The sequence below is a fragment of the Protopterus annectens genome, chromosome 7.part0, assembly GCF_019279795.1.
Source record: "Protopterus annectens isolate FY-2018-M chromosome 7.part0, PAN1.0, whole genome shotgun sequence".
Classification (NCBI taxonomy): domain Eukaryota; kingdom Metazoa; phylum Chordata; order Ceratodontiformes; family Protopteridae; genus Protopterus; species Protopterus annectens.
Window position 1 is genome coordinate 889,150,487 of NC_056739.1, and position 23,320 is coordinate 889,173,806.

Genomic DNA, 23,320 nt, shown 5'->3' on the forward strand with positions numbered 1-23,320 from the left:
GTCTCTTCTTCCGTGACATCAGGTTGTCAGGGGTATAAAACATGCAGCCAATGTCATTACATCAGTCTTTCTTGCCGTGCGGTGCCCGAAGCAAAAGCAGTTCGCAAGTGTCGGTCGGCCGACTCCTGAGATTTTCAAGCTCAAATTTCAGATCCGAAGTCTTCATTAAAAGCTAAGTTCCCCGTTGGGGAAACTTTTTTCTTGCTCCAGACCGATGTCAGAAAAAGTTAATTGTATTTCTTGTGGGAAGCAAATACCTCATAAGGATTTTCATTCTTACTGCATTCCTTGCCTAGGCCCTGACCACGACGTTGCTAGTTGTCGGTTTTGTGCTAGATTTAACCAACGCACTATTAAGCGTCAGTACGATTTTGCATTTCATTACTTTGGCAGAAGATTTAATTATATAATGCCGTCGGAATAGCCGACTACCGGAGTTTACAAAAAACGCAAGGAAAAAGAGAAGGATAGGCATCCGAGGTTTAAAACCGATGAGGCTTCTTCTAGGCCAGTCGCCGGTTCTCAGGCGCTTTTGCAGCCCCTGATGACCGCTACTTTAGAGCCGCAGGCTGATACCTACTCCCAGGCCTACAGAAACTCAAGGTATTGGACCTTCGGAAACCATTCCCTCAGATGGGTCCGGAGCTGCTGAGCAGGCATCTGCTTCTGAGGGCGTTTTCAGGCTTACACAATTATATGTTAAAACTTCTTCAGCTACAAAGGCAAAGACTAAAGCAGCTTTAAAGACAAAGAAACAAGTACAACAGTCCCATGGACAGGCCTCCATGCCTAAAAAACAGATGCTCAAAATGGCCGAAGACCTAATTACTTTGATCAGGGGTTCTCATCCCCCTCCTGACAAGAGGCCTAGGCAAGAGGTAGAATATAAATCCTCAGATCAGGTTTCCATTTCATCTGATTCCTCTTCTGATCAGGAATACTCTCTTCCTCCTTATGAGGATTCTGATGCTGAAGAATCTATCCCTTCAGCTTCTCCTCCTGAGGATTATTCTTTTGGGGAAACACTGCATACTATGAGGGAGCATTTCCACTGGGAGAGCTAAGATTATTCAGAATCTAAGAAAAGGCTCAAAGACTTTCTTTTACTGCCCCAGCACAGGCCCCTGGCTATTCCACCTGTGCTAGACATTGTAGATGATGTATTTTTACAGTCCAGTCTGACTCCAGACTCCTTACCTCCAGCTCCAGTTAAGCCAGACAGATACTACAGGGTCCCAGACGCCCACATATGTCTTTTTAAAAACCCTGCTGCTGACCCAGAAACTATCTCTCAGGGTCCCAAGGGGCTCAAGGCTTCCACTGCAAAAAACCCTACCCCCTCTGACAGAGATGCCAAGGTACTGGACAGATGGGGAAAAAAGATCTACACTTCTGCTACCTTGGCTATAAGGGCTTTAAATTGTCAGTTTCACATGCTTAAATATGAGCAATACATTATGTCACTGCTTAAACAGAAAATGTTGACAAATTCTGAATGTGCAGAAAATAAAGACATGCAGGATTTATTGCATGCAGCTGAACAAGTTGGAAAGCATACTTTACAATGTGGTTTTGATTCTTTGGAGGCCTCCTGCAGAGCCGCTGTTACGGGTTCTGTCATTAGGAGGCATGCTTGGTTAAAGGAACAGAATCTGCCTAATCATGTTAAAGCAAAATTATTAGATGCTTCATTACAGCATGATACATTGTTTGGTGTTAAAGCAGAAGAGGTGTTGAAGAAAATGGAGGACAAAGCCAAATCTATACAAACAGTCAAGGATTACTTACAGGTACAGCCTCCAAGATTTAGCAGACACTGGCCTGCAAAGAATTGGTCCTTTCCAGTGTCAGACAGGCCACAAAGAGGCAAATACAGATGCCGTAGAGGCAGATCCCAGCCCCAAGACTCATACAGGTCTAAACAGTGGGGGTGCTTCTACCTGCAAAAGCGGAGAAGACAAATCACAGCCATACAGAAAGCAGTCCCAATGACTTCCCCCTGCCAGCGCCAAGCACTTATCTTCTGGCAGCTCCTTTAGGGGGAAAACTAGCACTTTTTTCTCAAAACTGGCACCTAATCACTCAGGACAAATGGGTCTTGAACATAGTGTCACAAGGTTACAGGTTCCACTTTCACACCATGCCAAGGCAAAAGGTATGCCGGACCTGCCAAAAAAATCAATGGGCAGAGGCACAAAAATAAGTTTCATCCCTCATGGACATGAGGGCCATTCAGCAAGTACCACAACAAGAGCAGGGACAAGGATTTTACTCATAACTTTTCTTGGTGCCCAGAAAGGACAAACCATGTAGGCCAATACTGGACTTATCTATTCTAAACACACACCTGGATATTCCAACATTCAAAATGTTGACTCTGCAGCAGCTTCTGCCCATGCTGGGCAAGAAGGCTTGGCTTGTAACTTTAGACCTAAAAGAGGCATACCTGCATGTGCCAATCAGACAATCATGCAGAAGATACCTCAGATTCATAGCTGGCTCAATGCACTACCAATTCTCTGCACTGCCCTTTGGCTTATCTACTGCGCCCAGGGTCTTCACAAAATGTCGGGCACCAGTAATTGCTTTTTGCAGACAGAGGAATACAAATATATCTTTACTTGGATGACTGCCTTATTCAAGCAGAGAACAAGGACACACTACTACAGCATCTGGCGTTTGTAAAAAGATTGTTAACATGCCTAGGGTACACAGTAAACGAAAAGAAATCAAAACTTGTACCCACTCAAGAGATAATATTCCTGGGTGCAAGCTTAAATACAACTGCCCAGATGGCTTATCTCACGCCAGACAAACAAAGGCAACTGACTACTTATTTCAATAAGTTGGCAACAAACACTCAGGTAACTGCAAAAAAAATTCTGCAGGCTTTGGGCTTCATGGCATCCTGCATTCTGCTAATTCCATATGCAAGAACTGCATATGAGGAAACTACAATGGTATCTAAAAAGTGTCTGGACTCAACATTACCACAGCCTGGAAACAATAATTACACTCATTCCCTGCCTGCAACAGGAATTTCGATGGTGGGCAAAAGCCTGTCACCACAACACGGGACAGCCATTCACCTTACCCACAGCCAGGCAGACATTGACAACAGATGCATCAGATTATGCCTGGGGGGCCCACATGGCAGGAAGACGTATTCAGGGCTCATGGTTTGCAATCCAGATGTGTCTACATATTAACCAAAAAGAGATGCTAGCTGTTCAAAATGCCCTGACAGCCTTCAAGGACCTGCTTCATCCAGGACAACTACTGATAAGGACGGACAATACTACAGTCATGTGGTACATAAGCAGGGAGGAACACATTCGTACCCCCTTTGCAGACTAGCCATGACTTTGTGGGACACAGCATTGGCTTACCAGGTACATCTGCAAGCACAATTCCTGCCAGGAAGGATAAATACTCTGGCAGACGAACTAAGCAGAAACCTCATGGATCCCTACGAGTGGAAATTGGATCCACAAGTCTTCAGCATGATAACAAGGAAATGTGGATGCCCGGACATAGATCTATTTGCTTCCCCTCACAACTGCTAACTACAGAGATTCTGCACAAGGACTTATCACAAGCAAGCATGGAAAGTGGATGCTCTATTTTTCAGCTGGAAAATCCTAACAGTATATGCCTTTCCTCCACTGCCTCTCCTCCCCAAGGAACTCCTAAAGGTCAGACAAGAAAAGCCAGAAATGATACTGATTGCCCCAGACTGGCCCCGCCAGCACTGGTACCCAATCCTCAGGAACTTGACTCAATGCCCAGCATGGGCATTACCTCAAATTCCTCACTTACTGACCCAACAAAACAATCAGATCCTGCACAGCCAACTCAGAACCTTAAATCTGGCAGCATGGCGGATAATGTAACTTTTCAAAGCACACCTCTCTCTAAAGCGGTGATGGATGTTATCTTGGAGGCCCAGTACCAGAAAATCTTATGCAGAAAAATGGAAGAGATTCTGTGCTTGGAACCAGGCACAAGGAATTAACATGACTGTTCCAAATATCCCTCAGATTTTACAATACTTAACTGAGATGCTGGACAAAGGCCTATCCTTTTCATCAATTAAGATTCATGCCACTGCCATTTCAGCTTATTACAATACAGAGCCACCTATTTTTTTCTCATCCTTTATTAAGGCAGTACCTCAGAGGAGCCAAAAACTTAAGGCCTCCAAGGAGATCACCAGTACCTGCATGGGACCTCAATTATGTCTTGGAAAAACTCACTCTGCCTCCTGCTGACATAAAGTTTTTATCATGGAAAACCGCTCTGCTCCTAGCAATAACCTATGCAAGATGAGTCTCAGAGCTACAGGCACTCATGGCTGTGGAACCTTTTATCATTTTTCATCCAGATAGGGTTTCTCTAAGGACAAACCCTACATTTATGCCTAAGGTAGTGTCCAGTGTGGCCCTCAACCAAACTATTCATTTGCCTACCTTTTATCCAAACCTGCAGAATAAGGGTGAGAAACTTCTGCATTCTTTAGACATACACAGACAACTGTGCTTCTACTTGGAGAGAACCAAAGCTTTCAGAAAGACTGAGCAATTACTGGTAGCATATGCTGCAGGATCACAAGGAAAGGCTATCTCAAAGCAGACTATTTCCAAGTGGATAGGTCACTGCATTCATTTATGCTATTCTCAACTTGGCAAATCAGTGCCTAAGGACATTAGGCCACATTCAGCCAGAGCAGCAGCCTTCCTCAGAGGAGTGCCAACCAAAGACATTTTAGAGGCTGCAACCTGGAGTTCAGTGGACACCTTTACAAAGCACTACCACTTACCACTCTACTCCAAATCCAGGGCAGGCTTTGCCACTGCAGTCCTGCAGGGCATCATAACTGCTAATTCTATTTAGCTCCAGCCTCCCAACCTTAGCTTTGGGATTCAACCCAATTGTAATGACTGCAACAGTGAAACACGATGAACATAGTACAGTTGTGTACCTACCATAAATGTAGATGTTAGAGTGTATTCACTGTTGCAGTCCAGGTTACCCACCCACCATCCCCCTTTTCTTTGCTGGACCATTTCTGTACTTCTCTATTCTGTACAACCTATGTGGTGTATTTGCTTGTAGATGAAGGAAACTTGTTACCTGACGCATGCATGCTTTATAGACATATTTTTAGCCTACCCTTTTGGGGGCACCTGACATCTGAGGCAAGAAAAACTGAAGAAAATGGCGTCGGCTGCATCTTTTATACCCCTGGCGCACTGACATCAGGGAGGAGGTGACAGCAACCGATGCCGGACCTAGACTTTGGATAACCCAATTGTAATGACTGCAACAGTGAATACACTCGAAAATCTACATTTATGGTAGGTACACAACTGTACTTTTTCGAGTTTCAGAACCAAAGTCTTCAACTACAAGCTAAGTACCCTGTTGGGGAAACTTTTTCTTGCTCTAAACCGGTGTCAGTAAAAGTAAATAATTGCATTTCTTGTGGAAAGCAAATCCCTCATAAAGATTTTCATTCATACTGTATTCCTTGCCTAGGCCCTGACCACGACGTACATCGCTGTCGGTTTTGTGCCGTATTTAAACCACAAACTATCTGTTGTCGGTATATTTGCACTTCTACATTTTTTGGTGCTCAGTTCAATTATCCTGATATGTCTTCAGTAAGCCATCCGACTACCGACATTCCGAAAAAACACAAAGATAAAGACAGAGACAGGCCGCCCAGTTCGCCGGTACTTAGTGAGGTGCTTTTTCAGCCCCTGAGACCCGCTACTTCAGATTCACAGGCCTCTACTGAGACCCATTTGGAGTCCAGTATGCCGCGAGATGCTTCAACTGTGGAACCTGCGGATGTCTCTGCCTTGGATATGTCTGGAGCCGCTGTGCAGGCACCGGCTTCTGAGGTTGTATTCAGGCCTACTGACTTGCATATTAAACTGGTGTCATCTTCTTCTTCAAGGCCTAAAACTCGAACCATGCTTAGAAAACTGATGCCCAGACCGCATGGTCAGGCCTCTATGCCTAAAGAACAAATGATAAGAATGACTGAAGACCTTATTACTTTAATCAGGGGAAGCCAACCTTCACCCTCTAAGAGACCTAGGACTGAGTTTGATTATGATACGTCTGACCAGGATTCTGAAATTTCTGTTTCCTCTAATGAACAGAATTTACCTTTATCTATCTGTGAGTATTCTGATGCTGAGAACTCTATTCCCTCTGCCCCCCCCCCCCCCCCCCAGAGGATTTCTCTTTTGGTGAAACCTTGCATACTCTCAGGGAGCTTTTTCGTTGGGAAAGTCAGGATTTCTCTGATTCTAAAAAGAGGCTTAGGGATTTTCTTACTCCTGCCTCAACACAGGCCTTTAGCTATACCTCCTGTACTGGAGATTGTTGATGATGCCTTTTCGGAATCTAGCATGGCCCCTGACTTTACCTCCTGCTTCCAGAAAAGCTAATAGATATTACAGGGTTCCTGACTCTCTCAAGTTCCTTTTCAAAAATCCTGCTGTGGATCCTGAAATCATTTCACAGGGACCCAAGAGCATTAAAGCTACTACTGCCAAAAATCCTACCCCCTCTGATAGAGACACCAGGGCGCTGGATAGATGGGGTAAGAAGGTATACACTTCTGCAACTTTGGCCATTAGGGCCTTGAATTGCCAGTTTCATATGTTAAAGTATCAGCTGCGTATTATTGGATTGCTTAAACAGAAAATGTTGATTCCTGGTTGTGCTGAAAATAAGGATTTACAGGATTGTATGCCTTTTGCTGAACAAGTTGGTAAACATACATTGCAGTGTGGTTTTGATTCCGTAGAGGCATCTTGCAGGGCTGCGGTAACTGGGTCTGCACTTAGAAGGCATGTTTGGCTTAAGGAGCAATCCTTGCCAGATCATGTTAAAGCGAAATTACTGGATCCTCCCCTAAATCAGGGCCACCTGTTTGGCAACAAGGCAGAAGAAGTTCTTAAAAAGATAGAGGAAAAAGCTAAATCTATGCAAACTGTTAAAGACTTTTTACAAGTACAACCTCCAGGATTTAGTAGGCATTGGCCTTCTAAGAATTGGTCCTTTCCTGCCTCTTCCAGACCTTCTCAGTCGAGACTCAGATCCAGCAGAGCGCCCTGGCTTCAGTCCCAGGGGATGCACAGGACTAAGCAGCGGGGGCCTCCACTTCCAATTTGGGAGCAATAAAACTCCCCCTTTATGGTAAACTGTCTCGATGACTTTTTTTTAAAACTTCCAAGCACTTCTCAACTGACTGCCCCTTTGGGGAGAAAGTTGCATTTCATGCAAAGAACTGGGAAATCGTTACCCAGGACAAATGGGTTTTAAATATAGTGTCCCAAGGATACAGATTTCACTTCCACACGTCACCAACTCCAAGCGGTTGGCCGGATCTACCTCCAAAGCAGTGGGTGGAGGCCCAAAAGCAAGTACTCTCTCTCTTAAGCATAGGGGCTGCCAGAAGAGAAAAAGCGACAAGATTTCTACTTGAGATTTTTCCTGGTACCCAGAAAATACAGTTCATGGCGTCCTATCCTGGACCTGCATACTCACCTTTTTGGTGATTCCAAAATTCAAGATGCTGACTCTTCACCAGTTGCTTCCTATGCTAAGCAAAGATGCCTGGTTGGCAACACTAAATTTAAAGGAAGCATACCTGCACATCCCAATCAGGGAATCTTGCAGAACATACCTATGCTTCAAAGCAGGCTACACGCACTATCGGTTCTCTGCACTGCCCTTTGGCTTATCTACTGCACCCAGGGTATTCACAAAATGCCTAGCTCCAGTCATTGCATTTTGCAGGCAAAGAAATATTCAAATATACCAGTACCTGGACGATTGTCTAATTCAGGCAGAAAACCAGGACATACTTTTGAATCATCTGGCTTTTGTACAGAGGGTGCTAACTTGTCTGGGGTACACCATAAATGAAAAGAAATCACACCTGGTACCCTGTCAACAAATTATATTCCTGGGAGCAAGCTTGAATACACCTTCCCAGATGGCTTTCCTCACACCAGAGAAACAAATTCACTTGACAACCTACTTTAAACAAGTGGTCACAAAAACCCTGCTATCTGCAAGTCAAGTGCTATAAGCCTTGGGGTTCATGGCCTCCTGCATTCTTCTAATTCCATATGCAAGACTGCATATGAGGAAACTACAATGGTATCTAAAAAGCCTATGGTGTCAACATTCTCAGGATCTAGAAGCAATGATTCCCATCATTCATTGTCTATGCCTAGAGTTCCTTTGGTGGGCAGAGGCCTGCCACCAAAACAAGGGACTACCTTTCACACTACCCCCTGCCGCCCAAACCCTAACAACAGACTATGCATGGGGGGGCGCACCTTGCAGAGAAGTGCATTCAGGGCAAATGGAACCCAATTCAAATGCACCCTCACATCAATCATAAAGAAATGTTAGCTGTACGGAATGCTTTGACAGCCTTCAAGGACCACATTTTTCCAGGACAGTTAATGGTAAAGACGGACAACACCGTTATGTGGTACATAAACAAGCAGGGGGGTGCACATTCTTACCTCCTCTGCAGGCTAGCCATGGCATTGTGGAACACAGCCTTGAGCTACCAAGTACATCTACAAGCTCAATTTCTGCCAGGAAAACTTAATGCACTGGCAGATGGACTAAGCAGAACCCTCGTGGACCCACACGAGTGGAAACTGGAACCAAGGATTTTCAACATGTTGACCAGCAAATGGGGGAGCCCAGATATAGACCTGTATGCCTCCCCCCAGAACTATCAATTGGAAACATTTTGTGCAAGGACTCCCCACCAACAAGCTTGGAAAGTGGATGCTCTGTCCTTCAGCTGGAAAAACCTATCAATTTATTCCTTTCCTCCTCTGCCTCTGCTCTCCAAAGTGCTACTAAAGATCAAACAAGACAAACCAAGGATGATTTTGATTGCACCAGCCTGGCCAGGCCAACACTCCCCCTCCTGCGCAGTGTGTCACTGTTGGCCCCATGGCACCTGCCTCAGACTCCTACCCTGCTGTCTCAGCAGGAGAACCAGATTCTGCACCCTCAGCTTCAAACACTGAACCTAGCAGCCTGGCTAATTACCTAAGCTCTCCTTTACCATCCCTCTGTAAACAAGTGATGGATGTCATTTTAGAGGCAAGGAGACCTAGTACTAGAAAATCTTATGCTGCAAAATGGAAAAGATTATGTGCCTGGAACCAATCTCAAGGGACGAGCACAGCAGTGCCCAATTTACCTCAGATTTTACAATACTTAACTGAGATGCTTCACAAGGGTCTGTCTTTTTCCTCAATAAAAATTCACATCTCAGCCATTTCAGCTCATTATAACACAGAACCTCCTCTCTTCTCTCTTCCACTGTTCAAGCAGTTCCTCAGAGAGGCCAAAAATTTAAGACCACCCAAGAGAGCTCCAACTCCAGCCTGAGACCTTAACTTTGTATTGGAGAAACTCACCCTTATTTCTTTCGAGCCAGCTGCTACTGCAGATTTAAAATTCCTTTCTTGGAAAACGGCTTCCCTTTTAGCCATCACTTCAGCAAGAAGGGTATCTGAATTACAGGCCCTTATGGCAGTGGAGCCTTTCATCATCTTTCATGCGGACAGGGTGTCCCTGAGGACCAATCCCTCTTTCATGCCAAAGGTGGTATTCAGTGTGACCTTAAATCAGTCCATTCATTTGCCTACCTTCTTTCCTAATCCACAGAACAAAGGGGAACGGATACTGCACTCCTTAGATGTGCACAGACCACTTAGATTCTACTTGGACAGGTCTAAACCTCAAAGGAAATCTGAACAACTGCTTGTGGCATTTGCTGCAGGGACAGAGGGGGAAGGCTATTTCAAAGTGAACCATCTCCAAATCGATAGGCCATTGCATTCATTTCTGCTATAAGCACCATGGAAAACCTATCACACAAGGGGATCAGATCCCACTCATCCAGGGCTGCATCTACGTCTACAGCCTTTCTCAGAGACATACCTACCAGGGACATCCTAGAAGCTGCTACCTGGAGTTCTGTACATACTTTCACCAAGCATTACCATTTGCCGATTTTCTCTAAATCCAGAGCTGGCTTTGCCACTGCAGTTTTGCAGGGCCTTATAGCTGGTCCTAATACTATCTAAATTCCTCTTGCCATCCTTAGCTTTGGGAATCTACCCAAATGTAATGACTGCAACAGTGAAACACAAAGAACATAGTACAGTTGTGTACACTTACCATAAATGTAGATGTTCAAGTGTATTCACTGTTGCAGTCCTGGTTACCCCCCCTCCAGCCCCCTGACTTCGTTTGGCTATACCTCTTCTCTCCTTTTCAATGCTTAAAAGCTTTTTGGTGTATTTGCTTTTTTGTTTGGGTATAACCTTGTATATTTATAGATTTAATTGCTTCCCATTAGGGGGTCACCTGACATCTAGGGCAAGAAAAACTGATGTAATGACGTTGGCTGCATGTTTTATACCCCTGACGACCTGACGTCACGGAAGAAGAGAGAGCAGCCGATGTAGGACCCAAGACTTTGTTAATCAGGCCAAATGAGGGCTACTGCAAGCAGATAACCCAAATGTAATGACTGCAACAGTGAATACACTCGAACATCTACATTTATGGTAAGTGTACACAACTGTACTTTTCCATTAATCTAGCCTAAAACTAAATTAAAATGAGCAGTTTAATGTTCGTCTTGGAACAGTAATCAAGTGGTGTATGTTTCCTGACCAGTTCTTCACATTCCAAATGTAGCAGATCTCAGTTGCTTTATGTTTACATCCAGCATTCCCAACTTTCAGTTATTAACCAAACCAATTCAGTCCTTTCACTCTGCTAATAAATGAGACTCAGAGTATACTGCATACTCATTGTGACAAATGATGTCAGAATTATAAGCAGACACAATAAACCACTCCCTTGCCTGATAAAAAGTATGTGTGTGTATGTATATATATATATATATATATATATATATATATATATATATATATATATATATATATATATATAAAGCTTGTGAGAAAACTATTACTCTTTGTTTTACTTGGATCACTTGTCTGTGTACTTAAAGGATTTTCAACTGGAAACAGACTGCTGCCTTGCTTGGATTACTTTCGAATACTTAGTAATTCTGTACAATATTTCAAATTACATATTTTTTATTATTTTTTTACTTAAGATGAGTTTAAGTTCACTACTTCTACTACTATTGTCTGATCTGATTAATATATAGTGATTAACTAGATATATATGGCTGAAAATCTTCCACACACAAGTTTCTTACATTGTTTGGTTTTTTGACCCACTATACTTGTTTAGTGGGTTGTTTGAGACTTCGGGGATACCACAGAGATTACTTTTTTTTTTTTTTAATTATAAGCAGACACTTATCATAACGTAAGTGACCTTTCCTGAATTTGACAGTAGTCTGTTTAAGGATATTGGTATGGCATTTTGTAGTTCCTGTAGTATATTAGTATGCAATTTACTTCAGTAACAACTATGGACAGCTTGACTGAATTTTCACCAGACTCCATCAGAAACAATGAGTAAGCCTGCTTTTGAAAGTTGGCAGATGTTATTAAATGCCTAACAGGTAACATAGCAAATGTTTACACAATATAGTTTCTGTAAATAGTATAGTGAGTCCAAACTGTGTGAAAGTAATGAATGCCTACAGCAGTTATACACAGTGTTATACACAAACAGGTTTAACATATATAGTAAGACATGCAGTAGAAAATTAAACAAAAATATGATGGACAGGCATGAGGTGGATAGTTGCAGGAAAAAATTGACTGATGTGGTTGCGATTCACTCCAGATCTCATTCTTCTGTAAGGTGTCCTAGTACTTTTCATGGTAGTTTCACTGCTTTCAAGGTGGTAAGTGTATTTTTTTTCAAGTAAGTTGTCATGGTTTGTCATCCATCTCCATTCTAGGCTCACTCATTTCAGCAACCTCTGCTTCTCATATAGCTAAGAATATAGAAGCAGAAAATTAAGTTTACTATAGGGCTAACTTGTCTGACAAGGTAACAGCTTGGAACCTTAGTCCTGTGTGCTAATAGCTGCTTCCTGTAGTCTAGGGTACAGGGTGTGATTCCTTCCATCTCAATTTGCCTACTATGTGTCTCTAAGCATCTAAGCAAATCACTTAACCTGACAGTGCTCCCAGGTTGGCCCAGGAAAGGGGCAAACATCTCCAGTGGGCTTGCAAAAGAACATTAGAAGCATGCGGACAATCTGCAGAGGAACAGTGTGGAATCAGCCACACATTCTTGACTCTGATGTAAACATTTTCTCATATTGATTACTCTTCATCAGTCTGTTTGCATTAAGTCAGTGTTACAGGTGATCTGGCATTCTTCGCCATTTCTAATCCCAAGGCATCTATTTATTTTGCTTTATGCATTCTATTTGATCTGATGTATATTATAGATGTGGATAATAAAGTCTTACATATATCCAACCCCTTTCACTCAGTGATCAAAAAACAGCTGGAAACAGACCTATAAATCCTTTCTGACTGGCTACTTACCCACAGCCGGCTAATTCTAAATACAAGAAAAGTCAAAGTCATGTGTTCTGGAATTCAACAAATACTGACCAAGGTACACAACAGCTAGGGTATTATTTACTCCATTTAGGAGGCATTATAAAAATTTCCACATTATAAATACCTTAGTGTCTTACTTAGCCCCAATCTGAACCTACAAAAGCATGTACAAAACACTGAAGCCAAAGTAGACACTCTGGTCCGATATGATATCTCAGTCCTTTCTCCTGAAGGAAAAAAATGCCATTGGTAAATGGGTCCTCCCACAATGTAAATACGGTCTGTCCATTGTGGCCACTGCATCAAAAACAGAATCTTAAAAGCTATGTAAATCACCTGCAGTGACATCTGCAGATTTATCACCCTAGTCCCCAAAAGAGAGCACCACTGCTTCTTCTTTGATAACACCTAACAGCTGCCTTTGAAACTCAGAACCAATTTACTTGTAGAAGGCCTATTCTTTAGACTCACTAACTTTAACTCACTTCCCTTCCTGGTGAGCAACTTCTTGACAAAATCACCCCCTGCAACCTTAGATATCTCCTAGCACATTCAAGAACCCTTCAGGCCCCTGATTTAAAACTACATTCCACTGAGCCCACCTTCTTCAAATTAGCCCCCAAAATCTGAGCTACCATCTCTCCACATATAAAATCTGTTACACTCTTTCTTAAATGTTACTCGGAACTAATGTCCTTTTTATTTAAATGAACAAAATGTAGATGCATTCTTAACAGCAGAATCTCACAAATGTACGCCGTATCCCCTTCATACCACACTTTCTTAACATCATATACTGGGTTTGTAACAATTTCAAAACTATTCTGTCTGACAGTGAAATACATATTACTAGGACTACTGTGGGTGACTGTAATTATTTAAGAATGTCTGTATTTTTTTAAACTTAAAAATGTATATTCTGTCTGCTAGTGATTACATTATTCTGTGACTGATGTGTGCTAATTTTGATCTGACTGGAAATTTCATGTGTTCCAGGGCTAAGCCTGAAAATGGTCCAGGAGAATCAGTATTCTACTGTTGGTCAAAACTACAGATTAATTTAATTAATGAAATATACTACTTTCCTGCCTATGGGTTCCTTTATGCTGTCCAGATCCTAAGGTTAGCTTTCCTTAAAGCCCCTGTCTTCAGGTTACCACTGTGATGTACTATGCATGTGATGTCCCACTTTCTAACATATTAGTATATGGTGGTATTATTCTGCAAATGTCTGAGGAGGACTGTATCAGCCTTCCAGATACCAGACAATCCCTGTCTGCTGTCCTCCACCATTAGGTTAGCTGATATTGTAGTCACTTGAATCTGGGTCTTCATGCTGCTTCACATCTGTTACTCTGGGCTATTGTAAACTGTTGAGGTCTTTTGGCAGTTTAGCAGTTGCCAGTCACAGGCTTGTCAGTTGTCAGGTGTAAAATCTTTTTTTTTTCCAGGTGCCAGTGCAGTCATAGCTGCTGCTCTGGCAGCAGGTCATTAGTAAGTGTTCCTGTCCGTGGTGTAGATACTTCACCAAACATTGTGATTTATCCATTTTTTCTTTTTATATGTAGACACTGTATGTGTCGACACCTGTATCCATGCACATTGCCATGGTACAGATGTAGCAGTTGGTGTTTACCCAAGAAAATCGAACACCACTCAATGCTTAACATAGGGAAGCACTGAACATTTATTTAACTAGCCTGCTTTTGAGAAGGGCAAGCAAATACTAGGTTGACGTTCATTCTCTTCATCACATCAACATATGAAGCAGAAAAAAATTGAAGGTCAAACTCAAATTCTTCATTTCAAAACTAGCATGTCACATAGGAAGATGTTTTTTTGTCTCGGCACAGAGATACATTTTGATAGGAATTGAAGAGCAAAAATTTGGACATCCTTCCTCCGCTAATGATGACCTGTTAATAGTTAGGGCCTGCTGGGTTATCTGTTATAGAAAATAATAGTTTGAAAAATAGGTTTCTTTTGTAGAAGTTCACTAGGGCTTCACAGGTTCCCCATTTCCCTTTATGAACACGTTCCAATGTATTTTATAATTCTTGTCAGTTGTCCAAGCCAAGGAATCTAAAAAAAATCTGATGCCCAGTGCCTCTCTGACCTGTCAGTTGTTTTAAAGTTGATTTGCTTTGTACTTTTAGCTGCACAGAAGAAACTAAAATTATCTTAAAAAATAGTGAATTTAATTTGCATGTTTTAACTCTCCATTCCCCACCTGGTACACTGCTATTCCTCTGAGTTGTCCCTACACCTGCTTCTGCCATCCTTTGAAACACCTATAGTTCTTTAAAAATGATCCAAGATATAGTCCCCCAACTCCTTGAAAAATAAGCTTTATGGCATAATTCTTAAGAATCAATGAGTGTGGATCAAGAAGGGAGCAGTGAATATAGGACATCAGGAGACATTGGTTAGTGGGAGCTGGTCATCATCCCTTTCCTGTGAGAAGCAACATCAGTGACATCAGCACACCTGGTATGAGTGTTCCTCTTATAAAGCAAAGGATATTATGTCACTCGTACTAAGTCAGTTGTTAGCTTGTAAGGCTCCTAGTGTCTACTAGAGGTTGCACAGGTAGTAAGTAAATCATTTCTATCCCTTCTCCTTGAGATAGAAGAGTTTGCAATCAGATGCGTCATCCTCTCCCCCATGCCCTGCCAGTGTAGTGAGCCTGATCCTAAACTTGGGATACCTGCTGACCAAACAGATGCTTTTTCTCTCTGTCATCAGGCTGGTTAAGAAATTTTGAATTTAAATCTGTTTTATTATATCAACAGTTGTTACAGTCATAAAAATGCACACATAAGTAAACATTTGTCCAACTTGTTACAGTTATTGAAAACTAATTTGTGTGTCCCTTAATGTGTAGCCATTTTAAGAATCTTATCATTCATTTGCATTTTCAGTATAAATCAATTGTTTTAGTTAAGCTATTATTGACTGTCTTATGTAAAGTTAAACCATATGGTAAATATCTTTAGCTCTAAGGTCATCTTTATGATGATTGATTCCTCTTCAGATTATTAGGAATAATTTTGGAAGAGTTAGTAGATATTTTAATATTTTGTAAACACTGCTGTCCTTTTGTGCTCATACCTTTGATCCTTATTTGATTTATCTTATTACTTTTGGTGTTACTTCTAATAAAAGTTTTATATAATAGCTTCCTGTTTATCAAATCTTATTGATCCATATACTGCCTTTTCCATCTTTATTCTGAGTTCTGTGGTACATTTTTGCTTTAAAATATCTGTTGTAAAAGTTAGACAAAGATGGTCACAAAGTATCTCTATGGAATTGTCTGTCAGCACAGAGGACTGAGATTGTGAGCTGCTAACAAGCTGCTTCCTGTGGTTCAGGGTTTGATTCCCTCAGCCTTCATTTGCCTACTGTCTGAGTGTGATCAACTCAGTTAACTGTAACCTAGTTAAACAGAAAATATAGATAAATTATAATCTGATGTTGTTAATCTTTCCATTCATCACTGATGGGTTCGGTTCCAAGCCCTCAGAACCGAGTCGGCCTATTCCCAAGCTCGCGCCAGCCAAAAAAACTCTTGAGCTAAGTCTCTACCCAGAATACCCTATTACCTGAGATCTCGTTTGCTACATAGCCATAAAGCCGTGTTTCAGCCAAGTGAAATCTTTTTTGATATTTGTGTAAAAGTTTTAGGATATCTTCATATTTTACTGGACCTTTAGTATTGCTGGTATCTCTTCTTCTGTCTAACCTTATTGTTTCCACTCTACCCATTGTTACCGTTGGTAAACTTCAAGTACCATTGTTGATGCGGCCTTTTCCCTTACTCTTGTGGTATTTCTTCAGTAACATAGCTGGTATTGTTTTCTCTTGCTTAACCTGTTAGCTTTTATCTTTATTCAGGTGTTTCCTTTTCTTCTCTTCATACAGTGTATTGTTATATTGGTGATTTTTGAACGGAGTTGACTTCATTATTGGATTATACAGTTAGTTGTGGTGTCCTTTTCTGCCAAGATGTCGGATAAGAAAGGTACTTCAGGCTTTAAGCATTGTACTTCTTGTAAGGAGAAGTTACCTAGCAGTAAGTCGCATGATGGCTGTATATACTGTTTGGGAGTGGCCCACCTTTTGGTGCAGCCTCCATGTGATATTTGTCAAAGTTTCAGCCAACGCACTCTTAATGAGCGCAAAAATGAACTCATTCTGAAGGGGTTACTCAAGTCTCTCTTCTCAGAGGCCATTTCTGCAATGGAGGTCTCAACCCCTCCTTCTAAGGACAAAAAGATATCCCATTCTGTTCCTTCTTCATGATCGGGTGATCAGAGCAAACCTGGGAAATCTAAGGTCCCTAAGTTATCGTCGGAGCATAAATCTGCCTCTTCGGCTCCGACCGTCTCAAAACCTTCGATATCAATGCCTGTTTTGGCACATGCCCTGCCTCCGGCACCGATCATAGATCTCACTTCACCTGTTTCGACTTCAGCACCTGTAGCTACTTCGGCTGAGGGCACACCTTCGACTACGACTTCAGTTTCCATTTTAGAACTGACCATTTCAGCTCCGAGTGCTACTTTGGCAGCGAGCATTGTACCGATCTCACTGAATCTGACCCCTATGCTTCTGGTCTCGAAACTAAAGACTTCGGTGCCAGCAGACCTTGCATCATGGACCAGATACTCTCCCTCCGTAGACTCTTTTCTGGGCGAAGAGTATAGCCCATTTCTCGAATGTCCTGACTGTCAGGAGTGTCAACTAGATCCACCAGGAGCCTTTTGGAACATGACATGGTGTGTCTTGTGGACTAGCTGTGGTAGCCAGGGGGATTCCCTCACTTTCTAAAACCCATCCACCGGCTGGACTAGGGTTGCCTTATCCACGGACTCCATCTTACACTTCTCCTTAGACCATCTCAGTTCCGAAGCCTTCTGCTATGACATCTCTCTTGGAACCCATCACCTCGGCACCTATGGTGCTTCTCACTCCGGCTCCGAATTTGTCCCTTTGGTCTTTGGTTCCCCCCAAACCGGTCCTTCCTCTGTCTGGGGATTGGGGGATGGGCGCGTCGGCCCGGGCTACAGTGCCGAATTTCTCCTCGGTGCCAATGGCTGCGTCCGCGCTGGTCCTGTTTGAGGCTCCTCCCATGGGGTGGGTCCATCAGAGCGGGGTGTGACCCCGGTCCCGAGGTTGTCTTTCTTGGTTCCAGCCTCCCATCCCTCTTCGGGCAGGCCTGCCTTTCGCACGATGGGGAGGGCTCTTGCTTCTGGCTACACTTCTTTGATGTCAGAGCCCCAGTTTTCACCCCCTGAGCTACAGCTATCACAGACCACCCCCCAAGACACTGGGCAGAAAAGCCACAGGACACCCCTGTTCAGGGTACTCACTCTTCCGATTCCTCCTCAGAGACCACCACTGAGGAGTCTTCTTGAAAGACAATGTGCAAGAGGAACCACTTGGACTCGCCTGATGAGTCCTTAATGGAAGACACTGATTAAAATGATGGTGAAGGGTCCCCACTGCCACCTCCTGATGTCTCCTTCGGAGACATCCTGGAGTTGTTAAAGCAGAGAGGTGACTGGAAGCCCTCCAACCCTTCATCTGAGGAGTCCATGTTCCTGCAGGCCCTGGCCTTCTACCTCTTGGGTGACCCCGCCTGCCGATGAGCTCGTCCAAGTCATCATGCAGCGCACATGGAAGAACCCTGATTCCATTGAGATAATCCCTCTGAGACCAGACAAAATTCTTTCCCCTCCTGTGGAGAATCCACACTGGTCCAAAGGGTTACCAGTTGATGCTATGATGGTGGCGGTGGCCATGAAAAAGGACTTGGCTGAGGAAAGTCCTGCTGTCCACCCACCCAACAGGGAGTCCCAGGTGGTGGACAGACTTGGGAAGCGTGTTTTTGCATCAGGGACCTTTGCTATATACCCCCTGAATTATTTGGCACATTTTACGAGACTCCAGAGGGATGTGATCTCCGAGCTCTCTGGGACACTCGCAGGACAGTTATCTGATGAGGTCAGGGACAAAGTAGCCTCACAGCTAGCAACTCTAGAATCAATATCCAACTCGTCCATGAGGTTGCTCTCACACGCTACTGAAGGGGCGGCTAGAGCAGTGTGTTCGTGCATTATGAGACGTCATGCCTGGATGCGCATCTGTGACCTCACGAACCCCTTTAAGTCTTCCTTTCTGAATGCTCCCATCAAAGCTTCATCCCGTTTTGGCTCCAAAGTGAAGGACACGCTAGCCAGGTGCGAGCAAGATGGAAAAACCCTGTCTACAGTTTTCCAGCCCTCAACATACCTTCTTCAGGAATCAAAGAAGTGAGAAAATGTGGCATAAGAAATCTCAGGGTCCTTTCTGTGCTGCACTTGGTGATGATACTCCCAGAGGTAGAGGGAGTAACAATTCTGGAAGACTCCTCTATAGAGGCAGAGGGAGTCCTCGCAACCAAGGCACCGGGCACTGCTTCTCTGGACAGCCTTATCAGTGCTCCTGAGGGGCAGCCCGATTGCTTACCTCTGGAAGCAATTGGGGGTTGTTTCTCTCTGTACCAAGCTGACAGGCATTTTATCACCACTGATCACTGGGTGCAGAATATTATCACCAGAGGTTACACCATTCCCCTTTCTTGTCGGTCAAAATTTCCAAGAAAACTTCCTGACATTCCACCCAGTCAGAAGGAAGAAGCAGCTTCAGAGATTGTAAAACTGTCAAAAAAAAGAGTCATCCAACCAGTCCCACCAGACCAGCGTGGATCTAAATTCTTTTTGGTGCCAAAAAAGACAGGAGACTGGAGACCCATTTTGGATCTCAGCAACTTAAAGAAGTCTGCCACTCACACCAAATTACGGATGGTCATGGTTCAGTTCATCCTTCCCTTTTTAAGAAAAGGTGATTGGATGTGTGCTGTAGATCTCCAGGATGCGTATTACCACATCAAGATGGACAAACACTCCAGGAGTCTGCTTCACTTCCGGCTAGGAGCCAGTCATTACCAATTCTGTGCCCTGCCGTTCAGTCTCTCTACAGCCCCCAGAGTGTTCATGAAATGCATGGCAGTGGTAACAGCTCACTTGAAACTAAAAGGATTCCGTGTGTTTCCATATCTAGATGACTGGCTCCTTACCGCCCCCACCAAGCATCTTCTGGTAACTGCGCTACAACATATTCTCTCTCTCTCTGTCTCTGACATAATTGTTGGGAATAACAATACATTGGGAGAAATCAAATCTTATCCCCACACAACAAATAGAGTTCATTGGAGCACTGTTGAATACTCAGTCCTGTCTGGTATTACTCCCTCTTCACAGACTCCATCGATTGAGGCTTCAAATCCAAGTGATTCCACAACTGGCCCATGGGACTTCTCTACGCCTATAGTTCCATTCCTCTGATCCCACAATTTCTAAAGAAAGCTCTTCGGTTGAGATGCAGGGTGATCCTCATAGCCCCATTCTGGCCTCGACAAGTTTGGTTTCCCTTTCTTCAGCCACACCTAGTATACCCACCATGGATTCTGGACCCTCTGCCACATCTGATCACTCCACCCAAGGGTTGAGTCACCCAAACCTGTCCACTCTCAAGCTGACAGCTTGGTTTCTCCACTTCCGCTAGTTGCCAGGTGGGGTAATCTCGCCTCACCTCTTCGAGACATCATTCTGGCCTCTCACAAACCATCCACCAGAAGACTATGTCAGGATAAATGGAAAAGGTTTTCAATTTTATCCAAGGATAACATTCTAGACCTGTATTTGGCTCCAGTTACTGCAGTGCTTCAGTACTTGGCTATGTTTTTTGATAACAGAGCCTCTGCCTCTACAGTACGAGTGCATCTTGTGGCAATTTCCAACTTCCACAATGGTATAGCTGGCACCCCTCTTATCTCTTTACACCTCTGCAAGGCTTTCCTCAAAGGGACCTCTCATCTCATGCCTCCTCTCAGACAGCCTGTAGAACCATGGCACCTCACTTTAGTCCTCCAGTCTTTGACTCAAAAGCCCTTAGAGCCTGTGGCTAAGTGTGACCTAAAGTTTTTGTCTTGGAAATCTTTATTCCTGCTAGCCATTACCTCTGCCAGAAGACTTTTGGAGCTTCAGGCATTGTGTATCAAGAGGCCCTATCTGGTGTTTCATAAAGACAGTGTCTCACTTCGGGCAAACCCATCCTTTCTTCCCAAAGTTGTTTCTGAATTCTCTATTAACCAGTCCATTGACCTACCAGTGTTTTTTTCTGAATTTTGCCAACAGAGGAGAGTATTACCTTCACACCTTAGATGCACATAGACGATTAAGATTTTACCTAGACAGGACCAAACCTGTCTGTAAATCTGAACAGGTTTTCATCTCCTTTTCGGGACCCAAAATGGGAGAAGCTGTTTCCAAGGTTACATTATCAAGATGGCTAAAGGACTGCATTCATGTCACCTATTCCCGCCACGATGAATCCATGCCAAAAGTTACAGCCCACTCCAGTAGATCTATGACAACTTCTATAGAATTCCATTCCAGGGTATCCATGGATGACATCTGTGCAGTAGCTACTTGGGCTAAGCCTCATACCTTTATCAATCATTACAAATTGGACCTGGTCTCCAGGGGGAGAGCTGCCTTCGGCTCAATGGTACTCAGGAATGTTCTTCCATAAGGGCCACCCATGGACCTCAAGATAGCTTGGGATTCTGTCCCATCAGTGATGAATAGAAAGAAGATTAACAACATCAGATAAAGAAGTTGTGTCTTACCATAACGTTCCGTCTGTGTTGTTCATCTTTTTTATTCATCACTTCCCACACTCCTTGGCCCTCCAAAGGCTCCTGGGGGATGGCTTTGGTTCTGAGTGGTGCAGTAGGGTACTTGCACAGAAGTGGCCTTGGCTTTACTTCTTCTTAACAAACTCGATCTTAGGTAACCGGGAAAAGGGACTTCTGGGTAGAGACTTAGCTCGAGAGTTTTTTTGGCTGGCGTGGGCTTGGTAATAGGCCGACTCCATCAGTGATGAATGAAAGAAGATGAACAACACAGATGGAACGTTATGGTAAGATATAACTTCTTTTTTTGTTCCCTGTTGTTAAACACTAGTAATCTAATAAGTGGAACATTTGTTATCACTATGTACCCCCTAACAGTTTCCAGTTCCTTTATTGCTCTTCATTGCTGGAATACTCAAAGTTAGCAATAGCAGATCATTTGTATAGGCAATAATTGGTGTTCTGATCATCCAATCAGCCTTATTTGCAGAAATCTTCCTTACTCTGATATATATTTTTATAATTTTTATTAATATAAATTATGAAGAGCTGGGGGACAAAGATACAACCATGCCTTCAATTTTTGTTTGCTGGAGACCAACCCAGTGTACCCATGCTTTGAATGTGCTTTCACTCTGGGGCTATTATTGCCATTTAATTTTATTGTCACATCCAGTGAGTCTGTTGGTAATCTCTTATTTCCTTAATTTTGTAAAGATATTACTTTGCAAATTATTTGAAGGCTTGCACCATATGTAGAAATAAAGCAAATCATTTTACTTCCTAAAATGGGTTCATTTTTCTCTTATATGTTGTAACTTTGAATAATCCATGCCAGCTGAGATCCACTTTAAATGGACAATTTGTAGATTTGACAGACTAATTATTTTAGTATCCTTTTTTTAGTTATTTCAGCAATATAGAAATTAATAGTTTTAATGAGATGTTTAGAAGTGCAGCTGGTCTGCTCTTATTGGGACTTGTTTCCATTCTTGTGTATTGGGATAATGATTCATGTCTTCTACTAGTATCAAAATTATAAGGTCTTAATGTACTACTAAAACTAGATACTCAGAATTTTTGCCCCATCTTAGAAACTTTGTAAATTTCAGCTATAGTTTCATATAGACCAGGAGCCTTGTTGTGTTTCAACTTCCATTTGTAGCGTCGCCAAAATTACTGTGGTACAGCAGTAGCGTTGTCGCCTCACAGCAAGAGGTTCTTAGGTTCAATTCTCGGCTGGGGTGCCTTCTGTGTGGAGTCTCTTCCCACGTTATAAAGACATGCATATATAGCGTTTCTCCCTGGGCCTCCGCTGAAAATTGGCTTTGTTCCATGTCAGAATTTCCCAGTTAAATGTTAAATAAATAAATAAAATAAAAATAAATAAAAAATGTACTTGCTAGCTTATGTATGTTTCCTGTCAGATGATCATGCCCCAGTTTACTAATCTCTTCATCTCTGAACTGTTCTTTAAAAAGTCATGACACTCTTTTTGACTAATAATCCAGTCCCCAGCTTTATATATATTTTTTTCTTCTGACAAGTTCCAAAATTTTAAAGCATCTGTTGAGAAAGTCAATTTCTTGCCACTTTGTTTCAATTTTTTGTCATCAGTTTCTTATAGGAGTATTTTACTTATTTTTATACTTTTTTTTGCATTTTTTTGTTACAGCTGAGTGCGCATACAGAAGTTTTTGCAATTGCCTCCTACTGATGCTTCTAGGCATCAAATATTGCTTGTTCATGTTTGCATAAATAATTCCAAAACCATGCTACATACAAGGTATCAGAAGATTTCATCTTAAATATGCATGATGGCAAACATGATTGTATTGATATTTGACGTATATCTAATGCAGCTAAAGAGATATTGAATATTATTTGTATACTGTTTATTTGTAATCTAATAATTTTTATGTTTCTCTCACCATCATCTTCTTCTTTCGGCTGTTCCTGTTAGGGGTCGCCACAGCAGATCATCTGTTTCCATTTCTTCCTGTCC

General features: G+C 42.7%; 1 protein-coding gene across 1 annotated transcript in view; it reads left to right on the forward strand.

Moving 5' to 3' along the window:
- The window catches only part of SCAPER (S-phase cyclin A associated protein in the ER), a gene marked incomplete in the record, with an annotated part of 4,815,867 nt that overhangs the window by 4,428,602 nt on the left and 363,945 nt on the right, over window positions 1-23,320 (forward strand).